General features: G+C 42.4%; 1 long non-coding RNA gene across 6 annotated transcripts in view; it reads left to right on the top strand.

Moving 5' to 3' along the window:
• The window catches only part of LOC146407046 (uncharacterized), a 287,817-nt gene that overhangs the window by 215,874 nt on the left and 53,321 nt on the right, over window positions 1–18,622 (top strand). For 4 of the 6 annotated variants that reach the window (XR_014822404.1, XR_014822411.1, XR_014822410.1 and 1 more), the window contains one exon: window positions 15,796–15,890. This is a non-coding gene — a long non-coding RNA (uncharacterized LOC146407046). Of the gene's footprint in view, window positions 1–15,795; window positions 15,977–18,622 lie in introns of all 6 variants that reach the window. The other 2 variants (XR_014822413.1, XR_014822400.1) reach the window with 1 other exon arrangement.

The following is an 18,622-nucleotide window of genomic DNA, read 5'->3' as shown; positions in this document are numbered from 1 at the left end:
GGCAAGAGGCAACCTGGAGAGCAACTGAGTCGAATCTGGCAAGGCTTCTTTCCTTACATGACAGCACAGAACGTGGCGCCATCCATGTTTTCTCTTCTGGGCTGCCAGTGAGCCTGGGTCTTAGCTGAAAATGAAGGCTGCGGCTTTATTCTCCATTTTCAATCTCACAAAAACATCTGAGAGAGTCGGCGGCTGCTTTTGAAGGTCCTTCTAGAGGGCTCGCTAGCTATCACACTGTGTTAGCTGGTCAGCTTCCTAAGGCAGAACCACACAGCCGCCATCTCTTCCAAACCCTGCCAAGCGAAACCCTGCAATATTGAGATGGCTGCACCTCAAACTGTCATGTGATTTCTGTATCAGAGGAATTTCAGAAACAGATGGTGAGCACAGACGACAGTGACGGTTGTACTCTGCGTACGGGGCAAAGGGGAATGAGTGAGCAAGGGGGTGAGAATCCAGCACATTCCACAGGAGTGCTGGGAGAAAAGAGAATTTCTGAGAGTGCACCTTCTGTCTGCAAAGGCAGCCACAGGTTGAAGTTGGGAAAGAAAAGCACCTCACAAGCAGTGGCAGGGGGATGAGTCTGGTGAAAAGAGATGTTTTGTTTCTAAAGTAGGAGGATGCTATGGGTAAGCAAGTTGTTTAAAAATCACACTAGAAAAATAGGGAGCAAATTTAATCAATTCACCTGAACCTGACCTTTAGGCTGGTGTATTTGTTGCTTGAGGACAAAGACAGCCTCAGAAGAGTCAAAGATAGAGCAAATGTACAGGAACCAGATTCAGATAAACAACTCTGTCCACCCCACGTCCAGCATGCCACCAGTGCCCTGCTCCCCACAAATTCGCTTGCGTTTTAAAAGGTGGAGGGCAGTTTCTGTGGATGTCTCAGACGGCTGATCTCCTAATTCTATCATGAAATGTATTTCCCCTGGAGCTGGCATTTATCGCTGAATCCTGGCACAGCTCCTGAAATGTTGCATCTGCACCACTAAACTGAGGTTACTTGTAGTTCATTAATATGCAAGAGGGGCTGTGAAACCATCCCTGTTTCTGACAGGAGTTCTTACATGCCTTTCTGGAATGCTTCATTTCTGAAGTGGTCTGGCACTGAGACTTTCCTTGTCTTCTTTTAATCAGCTTCATCTTGTCATGACATAAAGAGTTAAAAAAAAAAAAAAAGCTTTCTGAAAATCTCTAGGAAGATGCCGGGCATCTTTCTCTTTTCTTTCCTTTCTCATTTTTTTGTCATCCACCACCCCCCCTTCATGAACACATCAAAGTAAGAAGTGACATGCAGTGCCCTGGAGCTCTTAGCAACATGCTTTTAGGTTTGGAAAATTTCATTTTCTACCTTATGATGATTACATGAGGAAAGATGAAATGCTTGCTTTGAGGTTTATTTGAGAAAGAGATGTAATAAATGTTGTGGCTTCCCACTGAATGGAACAAATTCATTCTGGTCATGTGGGGGATATTAAAAATTACACATGTGTGTGCATGTACACAGTCTGTGTGACTTCAGTGGCATCTGTGGTCCTAGATGCTGAGAAAGGAGACCTTGGATGGCTTCTTTCAGAAAATGCTGAATAAAGTTTTTCATTTTATCCAGCTCTGAATGCATTTGATTCCAAATGAAAATGAGTTCCCACCCTGTTTGAGCTACAGCAATTCCCTTTAAACCAGTCCCCTACCACCACCACCACCACCACCACGAACTCACACACACACACACACACACAAGACCATAAGGTACACACAGATTGACACAGTTTATAGATTCTCTTTAGCTGAAACCCGCAAGTATGCCAGCCTGTTGAAGAATTAATCCAATGTCCCTTTTCCAGAAAGTTCATTTTGCCAAACAGAGTAAGTAGAGGACATTCGTGCTCTTTTCTGCCTATCCCGAATTTTTTTTTTTTTTTTTTTTTTTTGTCAGTGTTTTTGCTTTTGCCTGAGGAACTTCTCTATTAGCTGGGAGCTGAATAGAAAATGATAAGCTCATCTTGTCCAGGAAGCAGAGCCAGCAAGACAGGGAAATATCCTCATGGTTTCAGCCTATGCTCCTAAGTAGGAAAGGATGCTAAAAGAAATCGAGTATTCACTGAGTAAACCATTTTCCCACACACAGAAACATGCAATCTCAAGCTCTATTCAAAGCTCTCACATCACACATGCCGCTCTTTGTTCAGCCCACAGCTGGACCACACAGGTTGTAAGATGCAGGATTTGCACAAGCTTTGCCCATCAGCTCTGGCGGGCCAACCTCCACATACAGTCCATCATCAACCACCCTCAGGGTCAGTTCTTCAGCCTCTCTTGATCACGATTATCATTTGGGTTTGGAGCAGAACTATCTAATTTTTGCTGTGGCTGCAGAAAGAGGAGAGATCATGATCCTTTTTCAGAAATAACCTAAACCCAAGCTATTCAATGACAAGCCATTTCTGTTTACTTTCCTTCTTAAGGAAACAAGAAATCACTTTGATTGCACACTTACTATGTGCTCTCAAATTGATTCCTTGTCTTTATTCTGATCAGCTCTCTCTATTTAAAGGGAGGTGACAAGTAAAAAAAGTAAATGTTTTTAAATATTTAATTCTTAAAAGTGTTCAGTAATCTCCACACTCCTGTGAGATACACAGAATGGTTATACCTTCTTCGCAAAGAAGGAAAATACTCTTCCTCCTCTGAGTCTATACAGTTACCCTAAGGGCACACATGGGTGGAGGGAGCTGAGATTCAATTCCAGTGCCTCTGACTCCAGTGCCTCTGACTGCAGTGCCTGCGCTATCAACCACCTTGCTCTACTGCCTCCTGCTAGTGGGAGGTTCATGGGACCTAGCGGTCTTCTGTCCTTCTCTTGAGCACAGGTACTGCAATTTCTGTTTACATATTTACTTCCTCCATAGGTTGTGAGCCCCTGGAGTTTTCTTAAGCAGTTGTTCTCCACTGTCAGAAGTGGTTAATACATGTTTGTTGAGTAAATTAAAAAGTAATAGACACAGAATACCAGGAAGTGTTGCCAAGGGGGAGGGGGAGGGAGTAGGATAGACTGGGAATCTGGGGTTAATAGATGCAAACTATTGGATTTGGAATGGATAAACAATGAGATCCTGCTGTATATCACTGGGAACTATATCTAGAGAACAGTGATGGAGCATGACAGAGGATAATGTGAGAAAAAGAATGTATATATGTATATGTGACTTGGTCACTTTGCTGTACAGTAGAAAATTGACAGAACACTGTAAACCAACTATAGCAGAAAAATAAAAATTATTTAAAAAAAAAGAAAACTTACAGAAGGATGAGGAAAGAGTAAGATTCAGGACAGTAAAAGAATTAAACCCTGGTATGAAAACAAGAGGTGGAAAGACACAGGGGGCTAGACTCAGAGAAAGGAAAAGGATTTGAGGCTGATGGGTTGCCTTCCACCACCATTGTTGGAATATCACTGTGAAGCGAGTGGGCAGGGAGAGTGAACACCCAGTTGGAATGTTTGTTGATCTCCCTGGTTAAGATGAAAGGGCCATGGAATCAGTTACAGTTCTGTGTTTATTTCTCACAAGCTGAGCAAGAAAGGAATAAATTGGAACAAGTTATTTACCTTCTTTGGGCTTCCATTTCTTAGTAGGTATAGTGAGACAACTGGACTAAACAGGTCCTGAACACGGTAGAAAAGCAGGGGCATATGACCATATTACCAAATGGTTGCAAGCATTCTCCAAACACGGTGATATGAATAACAGTTATGATTATCAATAGTAAAAATAATGGATCATTGAGTGTTCTTTATGAACCAGACATTTCATAGGCACACTCCTGGCCATTTTTATGAAGGCTAAGACTGTGGGCCAAAAAATTACTTGATGTGCCTAAACTCAAGTAGCTGGTAAGGGTCAGTGCTGGGATTTGAATTGAGGTCAGTCTATCTCTGAAGTCCCCAAGAAGGCATTTCAGGGACCCCATGCCACAAGATTCTTCCTTAGAAAATGTCCCTCAGAGGAACCTGTCATCATCTTGACTCAAAAAAACAAAAAAAAAAAAAACAAAAAAACTCCTGATGACTGCCCGCCTCCTGTGAGTGATCCTGGCCTGCCCAGTGCTGACAATTTCCAGAGAGAAGCTCCCGGGGTGACCCTTTGGATCTTTTAAAAAGCACTCAGGGATGCTCCCTCCATTGCCACTGCCTCCCCAGCAGCAGCCATGCCTGCTGGTGTTTTAGACTAGAAGCCAGAAGCAGACTGAGGCACACTGTTCCCTAGAAACCAACCCTTCCCTGCTCCTCTCCCTCCTAGACCTTGAAGCCAAATCTCCTAGTTAATTCAGGCGAAATATCACGTGATGCCACTGTCTCCAAGGCTGTCACTTGTCCATTCACTCACTACTTATTGGCAAAAAAAATTCTTCTGTCTGCATGCCATCAAGTCTTTTTTCCTCAGTGTCTACTGCATTCCAAATTTAAAACTTGCTTCCATTATTGTATCAAAAACATCGATAGAAATTCAATACACAACATCGGAGCTTTTAAGTGAATCATCCTTTGGCTTTGCTCATTACAATCTAAACGTCTTTAAATAACCTCTTTAAAGACAACTAATGTTTGTAGTCCTTTCAAAATGGTTAAATCATCTGCATGTGTATGTATGTCCACACCTATGTATCTTCACACACACACACAGAGTTTATCCTGTTTTTTGAGTGGTAGAACCTGGACTGATCACTTGCTCATTTGAGCTCAGATGAATTCCTTGCTCTTGTTCTGCCCTGCTGTGTTTTTAAGGAGGTGACAACATGTAACTATTTCTAAGTAATTATTTTTTTCTTTTATTTATTTATATATTTTTTTTATTTTCCCACTGTACAGCAAGGGGATCAAGTTATCCTTACATGTATACATTACAATTACATTTTTTCCCCACCCTTTGTTCTGTTGCAACATGAGTGTCTTTGTTTGTACCACACTGTCAAAGATGTTGAGCCTAGAACCAAAAAACAGAAACTGGAGAGTCTAGTCTTGTGATGTGAGATTTTAAAAGAGCTTAACCCTATTAACCATATCTATAGCCAACCCTGTTAAATTTACCTCTAAAGAAAACATTATTTAAGTTTCTAGCTACTAGACAAGTTTGAGAAGGGAAAGTAATTTGCAGAACACAAGTGAGTCTTTAATACGCAGGGTCGAATCAGGCAAATAGAAGCCATGCAAGGTCATTCAGTAGAGGGAATGTAATAGGATGAAACATGTTTGAAAAGACAAAGGAGCAAAGAGTAAAGCAACTGGACTTTGGGAACTGTAAGAAGCCACCCTCTTCCTGGGACTGAATGGACAAAGGCAGAAGTCCATGAGCAGATGCTGCTCTCAGGATGCTGGAACCAACAGGAAGGGGGTAGATTCCTGTTGGTGGTCAGCAGCCCCCTAATTCGGGTGTTGGTGCCAGGCTTGAATGGTAAAAAGCTCAGAAAAATCCAGTGAAGAATAGAACTTCAGAGATGATAAATAGAATTATTCCATATCGTAGTCCTTTTTGGACAACTGATGTGTGGTGGTTTCTGGAGGTATGGAAGGGACACAACAATGGCCAGAGATGCTGCCAGAAGCAGGTAGAAGGGAGAAATTGCCTCCCATTTCTCCTTCTCTCATCCTCCAGTCACTAGCCTGAGCCTACTACAGAACAAATCTAAACAAACTCAAGGAAGCCCAAGGAATATATTTTGCAAGGATCAGCACTCTGAAATATATAGCAGGGCTGGCACGTTGATGGGATATAGCCAAGAGCAAATGGAAAATGACTAGCCCTGATTTCATCGTTCAAAAACTAATTAAGACCTTTCTTAATAATTGAGATCTATCTCTAGATGTAGATATCAGTGTATATATTGCAGAAGCTTACAGTCTATCTGTACTTAGGTTGCTGTCCACTTGACTTTCAATGTCTTCCCTCGGGAGGAAGCATACAGAACTCAGGACTCAGCAAGTGTGTGGCTGGCTTTGACTGCGGAATTAGGAGCAGAAATAGCATGTGCTGAAACCGAGCAGAAGCTACAAGAGCCATCCCAGGGCTCCACCATGTCTCCTTTTCCTCTGCCACAGATCTTCGATGATCCAGATTAGATAACAGGACCATATCACTTATTATCCAGGTTGGGACACGGTATTTATGATACCTTTTTCAAATTCACAGAGGCACCCCATTGTTTTCAATATATAGAGGGATTCCTCCAAAAAAATGTCTGGAGTTTGAAGGAAAACATTGTGCATCTTCCTTAAAAACACAACAAAAGTATTGTTTGAAAAATAAGTCTATCCTATATTTCCCAACATTTCAGACATTGTATAGTCAGAAGCTAGTAGAAGAAGAGTGTTCAAAAGTTTGTTAACTGCAAAATGGTTAAGGCCTCAAAACACAGACTCCCCAAGTTCATACAATGAGCACTAGCTTTGAGATGAGTAAACATTAATGGGACTCAGGATTTTCCTAGAAGTGATCTTTAAAAAAAAAAAATTAAAAGAACAGCTCTGGTCATGTCACTCCCTTGCTTATAAACCTCTCCTGGCTTCCTTCTGTATGCAAGCTTCCCAGAAGATGAAAACCAGACTCCTTGGCTTGGCATAAAACCTAACCCCAATTTATCTGCCCAGCTCTGTTCCTGTCCAATACACCATATATTCCAGAAGCTTAACTTCTCTGTATTATTAAGCTGTCGTTGTGAACTTTAAGCTTTTTATATCCTATTCCCTCTCTCTCCAGGGTTTTCTCTCCATCCCAACTCCTCCATCCCTCTTTTGGTAAAGTTCTATTCATCTTTCAAGTCCAGGCTCAAATGTCCCCTCTTTTGTGAAGCCTTCCTAAGTGGGCACTCCCCGTGCTGTCACTGCAGCCCTAACCACATGCCAGTGTAATTACCTCCTCCACTGGACCGTGCTCCCCACCCCCCAGGAATGTCCTCTTCATCTTTACATGCTGAGCATCTATTACAGAGTCCAGTATAGTCTAGGTCCTCTTTAAATATCTGTTGAATAAATACGTGAATTAACAAATAAAGAACTTCCCTATTTACCTTCACATGCTCAGAAATCATGAGATTTCCTGGAATCTTTTGAGAATCCCAGGCACCCACTGTTCCAAATATTTACTTATACTAATTACAGATACAATACTTTATGATATGACATATAGTTGGGTTTGGTTTTTATCAGGTAGAGTAATTAGTCATGGAAATTTAGAGCTAGAAAGAATCAGAGATTAGCCAATCCCCTTCAGAGAAAGATGAGGTGTGTTGGGCAGAAAGAGGTTAAGTTAGAAAACTATGGAGTTAGAGGTCCCACAACAAACCCAGTATTCCTTTTATTCTACTACACTTGACTGTTTGGTGAAGGTTGATCATGTGAATAGTCAAAAAAGAGGAAATATAAGAGAAAATAAAACATATGGAAAATAATCTTACTTAAATAAATGCAAATCAATTTTCATTTTATAGTTACTAATTTTTTTAAATGATAGAATCCAAGGCTGCAATGAAATTATATTCCTATATGCTTCTATTGCAAATTGGAACAAACTTTTTGGAATATAATAAGGAAATAAGGAAAACAAATCATAAAGTTCACACTGTTTTTTGCTTTGTTTTGTTTTGCCTTTTGGGCAGCACCCGCAGCATATGGAGGTTCCCAGGCTAGGGGTCTAATCAGAGCTACAGCTGCTGGCCGACACCACAGCCACAGCAATGCAGAATCCTAGCCAAGTCTGTGGCCTACACCATAGCTCACGGCAATGCCGAATCTTTAACCCACCAAGTGGGGCCAGGGATTGAACCCACAACCTCAGGATTCCTAGTTGGATTCGTTTCTGCTGTGCCACAAAGGAACTCCTTGTGTGTGTGTGTGTGTGTGTGTGTGTGTGTGTATCTTTTTAGGGCCACACCCATGGCATATGGAAGTTCCCAGCCTATGGGTTGAATTGGAGCTGTAGCAGCCGGCCTACACCACAGCCGCAGCACGGCCAGATCCAAGCTGCATCTGCAACCTACACCACAGCTCACAGCAATGCTGGATCCTTAACCCACTGAGCCAGGCCAGGGATCAAACCTGAGTTCTCGTGGATACCAGTCAGATTGATTTCCACTGACCCAAGATAAGAACTCCCACACTGTTTTGATGCTATCTAAAATACTAAGAATTTATTCTACAAAATATTTTAGCAATACTGAAAAACTATAAGTACTTAGTGCAGCACTGCCTAATGAAAACAATCATCTCTGTGTCCAATAGGATGGGATGACATATTAAAGCAATGGACAGAATTCCCTGGTGGCCTAGGATCCCACATTGTCACTGCTGTGATGTGGGTTCAGTCCCTGGCTGAGGAACTTCTGCATGCTATGGGTACAGCCAAAAAAAAAAAAAAAAAGGCAATGGAAAAGTTTACTGTAATTAAACATCATAACTATAGGGAGTTCCCGTTGTGGCTCAGTGGTTAATGAATCTGACTAGGAACCATGAGGTTGCGAGTTCAATCCCTGCCCTTGCTCAGTGGGTTGACAATCCGGCGTTGCCATGAGCTGTGGTGTAGGTTGCAGACACGGCTCGGATCCCGCGTTGCTGTGGCTCTGGCGTAGGCTGGCAGCTATAGCTCCGATTCGACCCCTAGCCTGGGAACCCCCATATGCCATGGGAAGCGGCCCAAGAAATGGCAAAAAGACAAAAAAAAAAGACATCATAACTATAAATCTTAGAAATACATGTGGACAACATATAATACAAATTGGATATAGTAGAAATCAAAACAGTATGTGCATTAGAACAGCAACTTTATAAATGCATTCTTACAGGAAGGTATCAAAAGGCAATGTTTCTAAGAGTTGTGATAGGATAGAATTATGTTTTTTCTATTTTTATCAACATTTTTTAATGATGCTATGACACATTTTTTTCTAATAAGGAACATGTGGAAAGTAAATACACTTGGCAGTGAGAATTGAAAGAATACAAAGGGACTTAAGGTGAATCGGATGTGTTTTTGCCCCAGGCATCACTTACCAGCAGTGGTGGGAATGGAAAGTGAAGTTGAGAGGTGTGTCCTCTGCAGGAAATCTGTTCAATTTGCAGGAAACAGAGGATGAGGGGAAACTTACTAGAGAAATCTCACTCGATTTTGCTAAGGAAAGAGAAAATGATTTGAAGGATGCTGCCCTAGTGCCCAAGCAAGAGCACTGGTTTCTTAGACCTTCACTGTCTGCTCACTCAGTCAACTTGTTCTCAAGATGGCACTAAGTGCCAGGCGTTGATCTTTTAAAACTTTGAGTATGTATTTCAAAGGATCCCCATTATAGTTCGGCGATGCGCTGACCATAGCGTTTTCTGTATTTCATGAGAGCAGATCTGGGACACAAGGCCTGCTGTGAAATCCCTTTCTGTTGAGTCAAACTGTAGACCAGACTGATACACTGACAAGAAAGTGTTCTCATTACCCAAAGGCACTGGAAAGGGGCTCAAATCACTTGTCTGCCTGCAAAGGGCCAGTCACGCTCTTATTTGGCTCTTTACATATGTTAACTCACACTACGTTATAACCTGAGATGGGTGTATAGCACAGCCCTTATTCAATTCCACAGCTCAAATAGCAAGGTCGCAATGCATTCCTCAGTGAAGCCACATGAGGCCTCAGCACATCCCTGCATTCAAACTTTCCTGCAGTTTTTCTCAAAGGAAGAGCTAATGGCACACAGGGCAGAGCACCTCCCTGTGTGGGACTGTCCCACAGATTGCAAGATGTGCTGTATCCCTAGCCCTGCTGTATCCCTGGCCCTGGCCACTAAAGGCTAGGAGCATCACTGCTCATTATTGTGACAACTAAACATGTCCCCAAGCTTTCAAACTCTCTTTAGGGTGGGAGGAGGCCAACTCCACTTGAGAAACATTAAGCGATTCATATTCATTCCACCAATATATGTTTATCAAGTGCCTTCTCCATGCCAGGCACTCTGCTGGCAGAGAGGCATTTAGTGGGGAAGAATGACATTTAAAGTGGTGCCATAAAATGCTACAAATGCGACAGCAGACCAACGTGCTGTGAGCACAGAGAGGAAAATGCATCTAACAGCCTAAAGCATCCAGGCCAAGCTTACTGACCTGTCACCATGAAGTGACTCCAAGGAGAGTTCCAGATTTGCTGTTCAAAGACCCCCATCCAGAGGCTCCATCCAAATCTTAATTATTGTTTCACTTCAGCCTCCTTGTTTATTTCTATGAAAAATTAACTTCTTCATATGATAAGGGGAAACCACACTAATGTCTGCCTACCTACCTTGCAGAGTGGATTCAGGAGAAAGTGCTGCGATGCACTGTGCACGTTCGTAATGTAGCAGGGATTCAAGTTTGAGCCTAATTTGTCTTCTCAGCTGGGAATCAGGCATGTCTGGAAATGTCCAATGACTTGGTGGGGCAGGCAGCCTACTGGCATCTATTTTTAAGAAGTTGGTTTCCCTGGATTTTCATCTGAGCCCTGTGGAGAGAGAGGTTGTTTACGGAGGTTGAAGAGACTGTTGTCATAAGGGGCTCTGTGAGATGCAAGGGCTCAAGCAATGTTCCTAGGGTACTCAGATAACAAAGTGAGACCCAGGGCTGGGGGCTAGGGGGTGGGTGGGAGTGGGACAGGAAATCCTCTCTCCATCTTTTCCCCAAACACAGCACGTCCTTGCTCCACTCTACTGCTGCTGAGTTCCCCATTTCTGCCTTGCCCTTAGTTCTGATGCCAGGTCCCTCACTGGCACCAGTAACAGTGAGGAGATGCCTACTTTTGCATGATTTCATAGGCAGGAGACATCAACCAGGAGGCCCTGGAGCAAAAGATAACAAGGCAGGTGACAGGTAAACACAGGTGAAATAAGCCCCACATACCTCAAAATCCCTACTGTGATTTGACAACAGATGAGAGTATTAACCAATGAAATCTGACTTATTGCTATTCATGTGAATTCATTTGTACCCCCAGGCTTGGAAAACCTGGATTACTGTTATTTGCTATAATAATACCATACATCTCCCTGACAATAGGAGAGACAATGTCTATCCAAAGGCCAGCTCCCAGCATGCACTGCCTGCCTCCCCAGGCCCGAGGGTGCCCATGATGGGAGGGTATTGAGCTGGAAGCCTGCTGCCATGGCAACCTGGGCTTGTCATTGCTCTTCCTCTCGGAGAAAGTAATTTCCCCAAAACCATCTCATTCTTAGTAAAAGCAAGATGACTATGGCATGTTTGTGGGCAGTGATGGTGCCTGGAAATTCGTACTTGACTCTTACTTTCATAATGTTTTATGAACCTGGTGACTTCTGGACTGCTCATAATGCTAATGAGTGGGAGGGTGGAGTTTCACCTCCTGGGGCCTTCCTGGGTATTGTAAGAGCTATTACTGGGTAGATTGCTCTCAGGCTAATGAGGTGATTGAAGCATTTCCCCTTTTCCTACCGTGAACTTGCTTTTCCTCCAGTGGTGGTTCATATTTACCCAAAATGGCAACAAGAACGTCTTCCCGCCAAATGATCTTTTTACCTGTGGCCTGGCATTCTTCCCACAGAGTAGTGGGGTCTTTGTCTGCTCCCCTTGAGTCTGGGTGAAGCTTCATGACTACCTTAAAAAGAGAGTATGGTTGAAGTGGAGCTATGTGACAGGTCTGAGTTTAGAGCATCAAAATGCCATGTGCTCTGCCCACCTCTCTTGAAGCACCACTCTTGGAACCCAAGCCCTATGTTCTGAAGAAGCCCAAGCAGCCTGTGGAGAGAAACCAAGGATCCCAGGCCCTGGTCCTGCTGAGCTTCCAGACAATGATCAGCACTGATTAGCTAGACATGTGAGTGAGGAATCCTGAAATTGTATCCTGCAGATTTTGTTGTAACTGTTTCTTCATGTTGCTAATATGCTGTTCGTAACCCCATTTGGGCTGTTCCTGGTCTGAGCTACTTTACTTTATTACTATAAAATAGGATTCTTTGCTTTCTAAATCCCACTGGTTTTTGCCTTAGAATTTGTCTCGTCACCAAGGATTCAGTTTTGGTTAATTCATTCTGGCCCTTCCTGTAGGGTAGTTGCAGAACTTGAGAAACACAAGACATCACTTCAATGCCCGTATTCTGATCACCCTTTAAAAATGATTGAAGATGTAAAGAGTTGAGCTCTTCTCTAAAGGCACCACGCCCTAGGGCTAGAAAATGATGCCTTAAGTTGGCCTGATGTGTTACTTTGGGGGAGATAGAAGGGGGGAATTTTTAATTTATCATCCACATCCCCCTTTCTTTTCACCTCATTTAATGTGATCCTCGGAAAGCTATGTCCTTGTCTTAGGCTCATTTAAAACAGACTCCTCTCATCACTTTCTCCAATTTTAAGTTTGTGAAGTAGGAAAGAAAAAAAAAGTAAGGTCTGGCTGTTAAGCTAATTTCACTTATTCTCACATCATTTCAAAACCACGTTATTCTTCCTGCTACATTTCTACCAGCCATTTTCTTCTGCAACCTGTGGGTTTCCTGCAGAGAGAGGACAATGGGCAAGTTAAGTGGGAGAGATGATTTGCAAGGCTTTTTTTTTCCTTTTGCTCTAATTTACAGGAAAATCCTCCTTGCATGGAAGAAAGGCTAAAGCCCACATCACTGAGGGATCCATCATGATGATGGAAGAAAATGAATAAACAGAATAATATTTTATATTAGTAATACCAAATGTATTTAATGATAATAGTTCACTTAGGCCTTGGATATTAGTAAAAATGCCCTTTTTTAACTGCAAGAATGTTTACCTTTATTTCAGACAGTATTTCTCTTCAATTCTTTTGTGTTAATATGTATCTGTTTCAGCTAGGTTTTCTATTTGATGCAGGAGAAAATAGGAAAAAAAAAAAACACAGAAAACCAAATAAAACAGAAAATCAAAATAGAAGAGGTTTGAAACCACAAAGTCCCATTCTTTCATGTGAAAGACATCCTGAAATGAGCAGTCCAGGGCCGGTAGGGCAGCACTACAAAGACATCAGGACTTGAGACATATTCTCTCTGCTTTGTCATTTGTAGCACACAGTTTCCATCCTCAAGCTGGCTGCTGGAGTTCCGGCAGTGTGTCTAGGATCTCAGCAATCAGAAGACGAAAAGGGAAAGGAGAACCCATAGGGCACCCAACTGAGTTACCTCACTTCAACAGGCATTCCTGGAAATTCCATATAACATTTTGCTTATATCTCAATGGCCAGAATGTAATCAGATGATCACCCATCGCTTCAAAGGAGGCTGGGAAAATATTAGCATCACAGCATAGAGGTGTTTCCCTTCACGGATGTGGAGAAAAGACCTGTGATTGGCAAGGGGGAGGGAGTGGGATGAACTGTAGATGCAAACTACTGCATTTGGATCAGGTAAGCAATGAGATCCTGCTGTATAGCACAGGGAACTATATCTAGTCACTTGTGAGGGAGCATGATGGAGGATAATGTGAGAAAAAGAATGTGTGTGTGTACATATATATATATGATATATATGTACACACACACATGTATGTGTCTGTGTGTGTATGACTGTACAGCAGAAATTGACAGAACATTATAAATCAAGTATAATAGAAAAAAATTAAAAATCTTGAAAAAATCTTTAAATAACTTTTTTTAAAAAAGAGGTATCTCCTTTCCCCAGGCTCCTCCAATGCTTTCATCTACTCTGCATGATATAAGATCCAACTCTAGCTTTCTTCTCTTGTCTTGGTTCCATGCATAAGCAGAGTTCTTTATCAGACTTGTAAATTCCTTGGCATAATTACCACATCCCTTTGACTGCCCCATCCTTTACCATTCCTGATATGAGGCTAGAACATATTGCCACACCCCCAAATTGTAGAAGTTTTGTTTCTCATTAAAGGAGAAGAACGGATTTTGGATTGGTAACCAGCCATCTGATACGCTATCAGTGTAAAGATCTCATTCGTCATATATATTCTATTTCACTTTAATACATTTGAATAAATAGTTTTGGATTCCCTCCTCTGTTCCAGATTCAAATCAAGAACTCTGAAGAGTGTAGTAAAAAGTTTGTCACATGGTAATTAATTCCCCTCAAGGAGCTTACAATTCTATAAAGAACTCTGCTTGCTCATGAAATACAGAACAGTAAAATAGACCGGTCATCAGGTCTTAAAGCATATAGTATAGATAATAAGCATTGGGAGAAACTGGAGAAGGGAAGGACCTCTAAATACTTTGATGCTAATGTTTTTATGAAAAAGAGAAAACCTGCAATGGGATTGAAAAATATGGTGGACACAGGTGATGTCAACTTGACTGGACCACAGGACTAAACTAATCTGAGTATGTCTATAGATAGTTTCCTGCTGATTCAGCATTTGAATGAGCAGACTGAGTAAAGCTGATCACCCTCCCCAGTTTGAGTTGGCCTCGTCCAATCCTTAGATGGCTTGAATAGAACAGAAATGCTGAATAAGACAGAATTCTCTCTCTCTGCCTGTCTTCAAGATGGAACATCAGGAGTTCCTGTTGTGGCTCAGTGGAAACGAATCTGACTAGCATCCATGAGGACGAAGGGTCAAACCCTGCCCTTGCTCAGCGGGTTAAGGATCTGGCTCCAATTTGACCCCTAGCCTGGGACCCCCCCCCCCAATATGCCTTGGGTATGGCCCTAAAAAGACAAAAAGACAAAAAAAAAAAAGTGGATGGAACATCAGGCCTCTCCTGCCTTTGGACTCAGACTTAGATTCTGTCTTACACCATTGGCTCACTTGGTTCTCAGCCCCCTGGCCTTGGGCTGGAACTCTTCTGTCAGCTTTTCTGAGTCTCCAGCTTGCTGACTAAAGATCTTGAAACTTCTTGGCCTTCATAATCTCATTCTCCAAAGAATCCTTACACATATAAGAATGCAGCAACTCTTTTAGTATACTGAACATCTTCTAAGCCTTAGGCAGAGTGATAGGCACATGAATGCAGAGATGAAAGATACATCTCTGTTCTTGAATTAACTTATAGACCACTAGTGGGAAAGAGGAGAGGCAAGAGCCCCTTAATTGTACCATGTGAATGTACTATGACAGGAGGATGCTCAGAAGGCTGAGGGAGCACAAGAAGGGACCCTAAGCTCAGCTGAAGGGGAGGGGATCTCCAGCGGACAGGGGATGGGTATCTCAGAAGACTTCCCAAAGGAAGGGTGAGCCCTGTGTGGACAGGTAGGGTGGACTTGAAGGAGAATGTTTTCTCTTTTTTTTTTGGACAGACCTGGATGTTTTTAAAGACTAAGAAGAAAGTACTGATAGAGAGACACTGAAAGGATGAGAAGAGGGAGGACATTGGGTGGAAAAGAAGGCAGAAGGAGAAGGGATTCAGAGGTTGTGGGAAAAGATGAGCCCACATTCAGAATGAGAAATGGTGAAGTGGCCCGGAGAGCTTGGAGCCAAAGGATTGGCAATCCTGGATTCCTAGTATGTAAAAGGAAGCATAGAAGCTGTGGGAGAAAACCTCATCTAGGGAATAAAGGCTGCGGATCAGGCACCTGATCACGACCTCTGAAAACTATCCCAGTAGCAGGACCCAGTGAAGGCACATGGGGACCCACTTCCTTTTCCTCTCTACTCTTTCTTATAACATCTCTCAGTCCCATCTCTGCTCAGTGTCTGTCTCCTTTCTCTTTGCTTATACACAATTCACTCTATTTTTAGGCTCACAAACCCAGTGGGTTTCCTTTGATCGTCTAGTCATGTGGTTTGTCAGCCATTTGTCACCATTAACCTGAGTTGTACAATCCATTCTAGGCCCCTGGATGCTGAGGCCAGCTACCTGGAGTCTCCAGCCCCCTCCCCCACTGCAAGTCCATGGATGCAGGTGCCTCTGGAAGTCCCAAAGCGATGTGGGTGTTACTACATGCTCTTGAACCCACCCCATACATGTCTTTGTGTGTCATGCACTGACTGTGGGTCCAGGGCAACTGGGAAGGTAAGAAGGGTCACAAATTAATTCAAAATATTCTGTTGTTACATAGTTTCAGGTTGGGGTGGTTTGATTTCTATGATTTGTAATAAATGCAATAAGAGCACCATTCATTTCTAACTCTCCAGTAAGATTATTAACTTTTTCTTCCAAAGATAAACTTGATTACATTACTTATTTATACTATGTACATTGCATTAGAGGTAAAAAAATGCATCAGGGTGAAAAAAATCATATACAGTTTTTTAAAATTAGTGTTTTCTTACCTGCTGCTAATAATGGCTTAGATTATTAAAAAGGAAGAATCTTAAATATGCAACTCACCTTCAGGCCTTGATACTGCTTGTTTGCTTTTACACATTTTGCTAAACTTGACAGACAATCTAGAAATATCATCTCTACTCACTTTCAATTCTTCATTTTTATACTAGTGCTGTGCTTTTGTGTTGAGGTCTGTGACATATCAGGAGAGGCAGCATGATATAGGAGAAAAAATGGGTGCTTTGGAGCTAAATAAATATATATGTAAATTATATATACATTTGTCTTTTTATGGCCTCACCCACAGCATATGGAGGTTCCCAGGCTAGTGGTTGAATCAGAGCTATAGCTGCCGGCCTACACCACAGCTGCAGCAACACCAGATCCAAGCTGTGCCTGCAACCTACACTACAGCTCACGGCAATATCAGATCCTTAACCCACTGTGGCTGCATACATTTAAGCTTAAAAGTCGAGTGTTGTTTTACTAGTTGGGGTCTGGGATTACACTATTGAACAGCAAATCAAATTTCACTTGTTTTAATTTGTAGATACATTGACAAATTCCCTGAGTGCTTGCTGTGAATCAGGCACTGTGCTAAGCACTTGCCTGTTACCACAGTCAATCTGGACAACAACCCAATGAAATAGGTATTACAATTTTTCCTCTTTTACAGATGAGCAAGGTGAGACTTAGATTAGCTAGATTAAGGGTAGTTAACAAATAAACTAGAGGTCAAAACTATGTGTCCAACACTAGGACAGCCCTCTTAGCCATTGTCTCACCCAGCCTGGCATGTACATCATCTCCAGACCTAGGAATAGCACCCACCCAGTAGGTGTCATCTCTAAATTATGATGAAGAAATTGAGGTTAGAAAAAGTCTCACATCCCACAGAAAGCAAGATCATTCAGTTTTGGAGTCCTTCCTCATTTTTCCCATTGTGAGCCCATTTCCTTTCTTGATGGAGGGCAAGCACTGGCCCCACTAGTCCTGTGAAGTATGCAACCCTCTGTGTTTGGGCTGAGATAGAGGGGTCATGACGCTTAATTTAATTCATGCCTTCCTTGTTACAGAAGGATCTAAAGTGGACTTGTCACTTCGAAATTTGTGTTCCCCTGCACCTTTCCCTTTCACAAAGTTCGCGAGTATAGGATCTAATTCAAACCTCCCAACAGCCCTAATGAAAATGAGGTTCAGAGACTAAGCAACAGGTTCAAAGTAACAGTGTTATCATTAGCAATATGAAGGGAATTTGACCACAAACCCTCTATGTCTGTGTTAGTTACAGTTCTTAGCTATCATGGTTTCTCCCTGAATGTTTTTTGGTTTTGTTTTGGGGGGGTTTTGTTTTGTTTTTTATCTTTCTGTCTTTTAGGGCCATACCCACAGCATATGGAGGTTCCTGGGCTAGGGGTCCATTTGGAGCAGGATCTGAGCCATGTCTGCTAACTACACCACAGCTCACGGCAACGTCAGATCCTTAACCCATTGAGCAAGGCCAGGGATCGAACCAGCGTCTTCATGGATGCTAGTCGGGTTGGTTAACTGCTGAGCCATGATGGGAACTCCTCCCCGAGTGTTTAAACAAGACATGAATGCAATAAGAAATGAGTGCTTAATTATGTGGTCATGGCATCCCCAAGCTTGGAAGCCTCTTAGGAAACCTCGTCACTGATGATGTCTAGCATGACGGATGCAGGCGCTGCCACCCATCCCCAGCCTAAAACTTCCTGGCTGCATTCTTCCCCACTGCCCTAGCCACACTGTCTCCACTCAGGCCATGACAGAGAAGCAGCCATTGCAGAACACAGTTTCCCTTCATCTACCCAGTCTTTGCTCTGGTGTCCTACTTCACGGCACCACTCTCGTCCCTGCCCCACTCTCTCCTAGAAAATGCCAACTACTATTTTAAAGCCCAAAACAGCTATTACCCTCTTGGAAAGCTGCTCCCAAATTCCTATCCCACCAAAAATGATTGTGCAACACTCTAGAAATGCAGACCATACACCACCATAATTGTTTGCTTACATATTTTTCTTCCTACTAGAATGAGAGTTTCAATATTTGGAGGTTCCCCCCATTCATTTTAATGCCCTCTGCCTAACTCAATGTATCAAACACACAGAGAGGCCTACAGATGGGCTTGGGAGCTTTTGTTACTGCTTTTTAAGCTAAATGCATTGAGTGTCTGCTATATGTCAGGACATTTATCAAAATGCTTTGCCTACATACAATAACACATTCAATCCTCACAAAAAATCCATGAGGTACATTCTCTCAATTTCCCTACTCTGAAAATGATGAAACTGTAAAACAATTTTGGAAAGGTAAAACAGCTTTCCCCAGGCCACTCTGTTAGTAGATGGCAGAATGAACATACAGACTAGG

Source organism: Sus scrofa, chromosome 1 (assembly GCF_054392235.1).
Source record: "Sus scrofa isolate SSC_HxYL_T2T_F1_AM1 chromosome 1, Sscrofa_HxYL_maternal_Yorkshire_Landrace_v2.0, whole genome shotgun sequence".
In the NCBI taxonomy this organism is placed as follows: domain Eukaryota; kingdom Metazoa; phylum Chordata; class Mammalia; order Artiodactyla; family Suidae; genus Sus; species Sus scrofa.
This window is presented reverse-complemented; position numbering and strand designations above follow the sequence as displayed.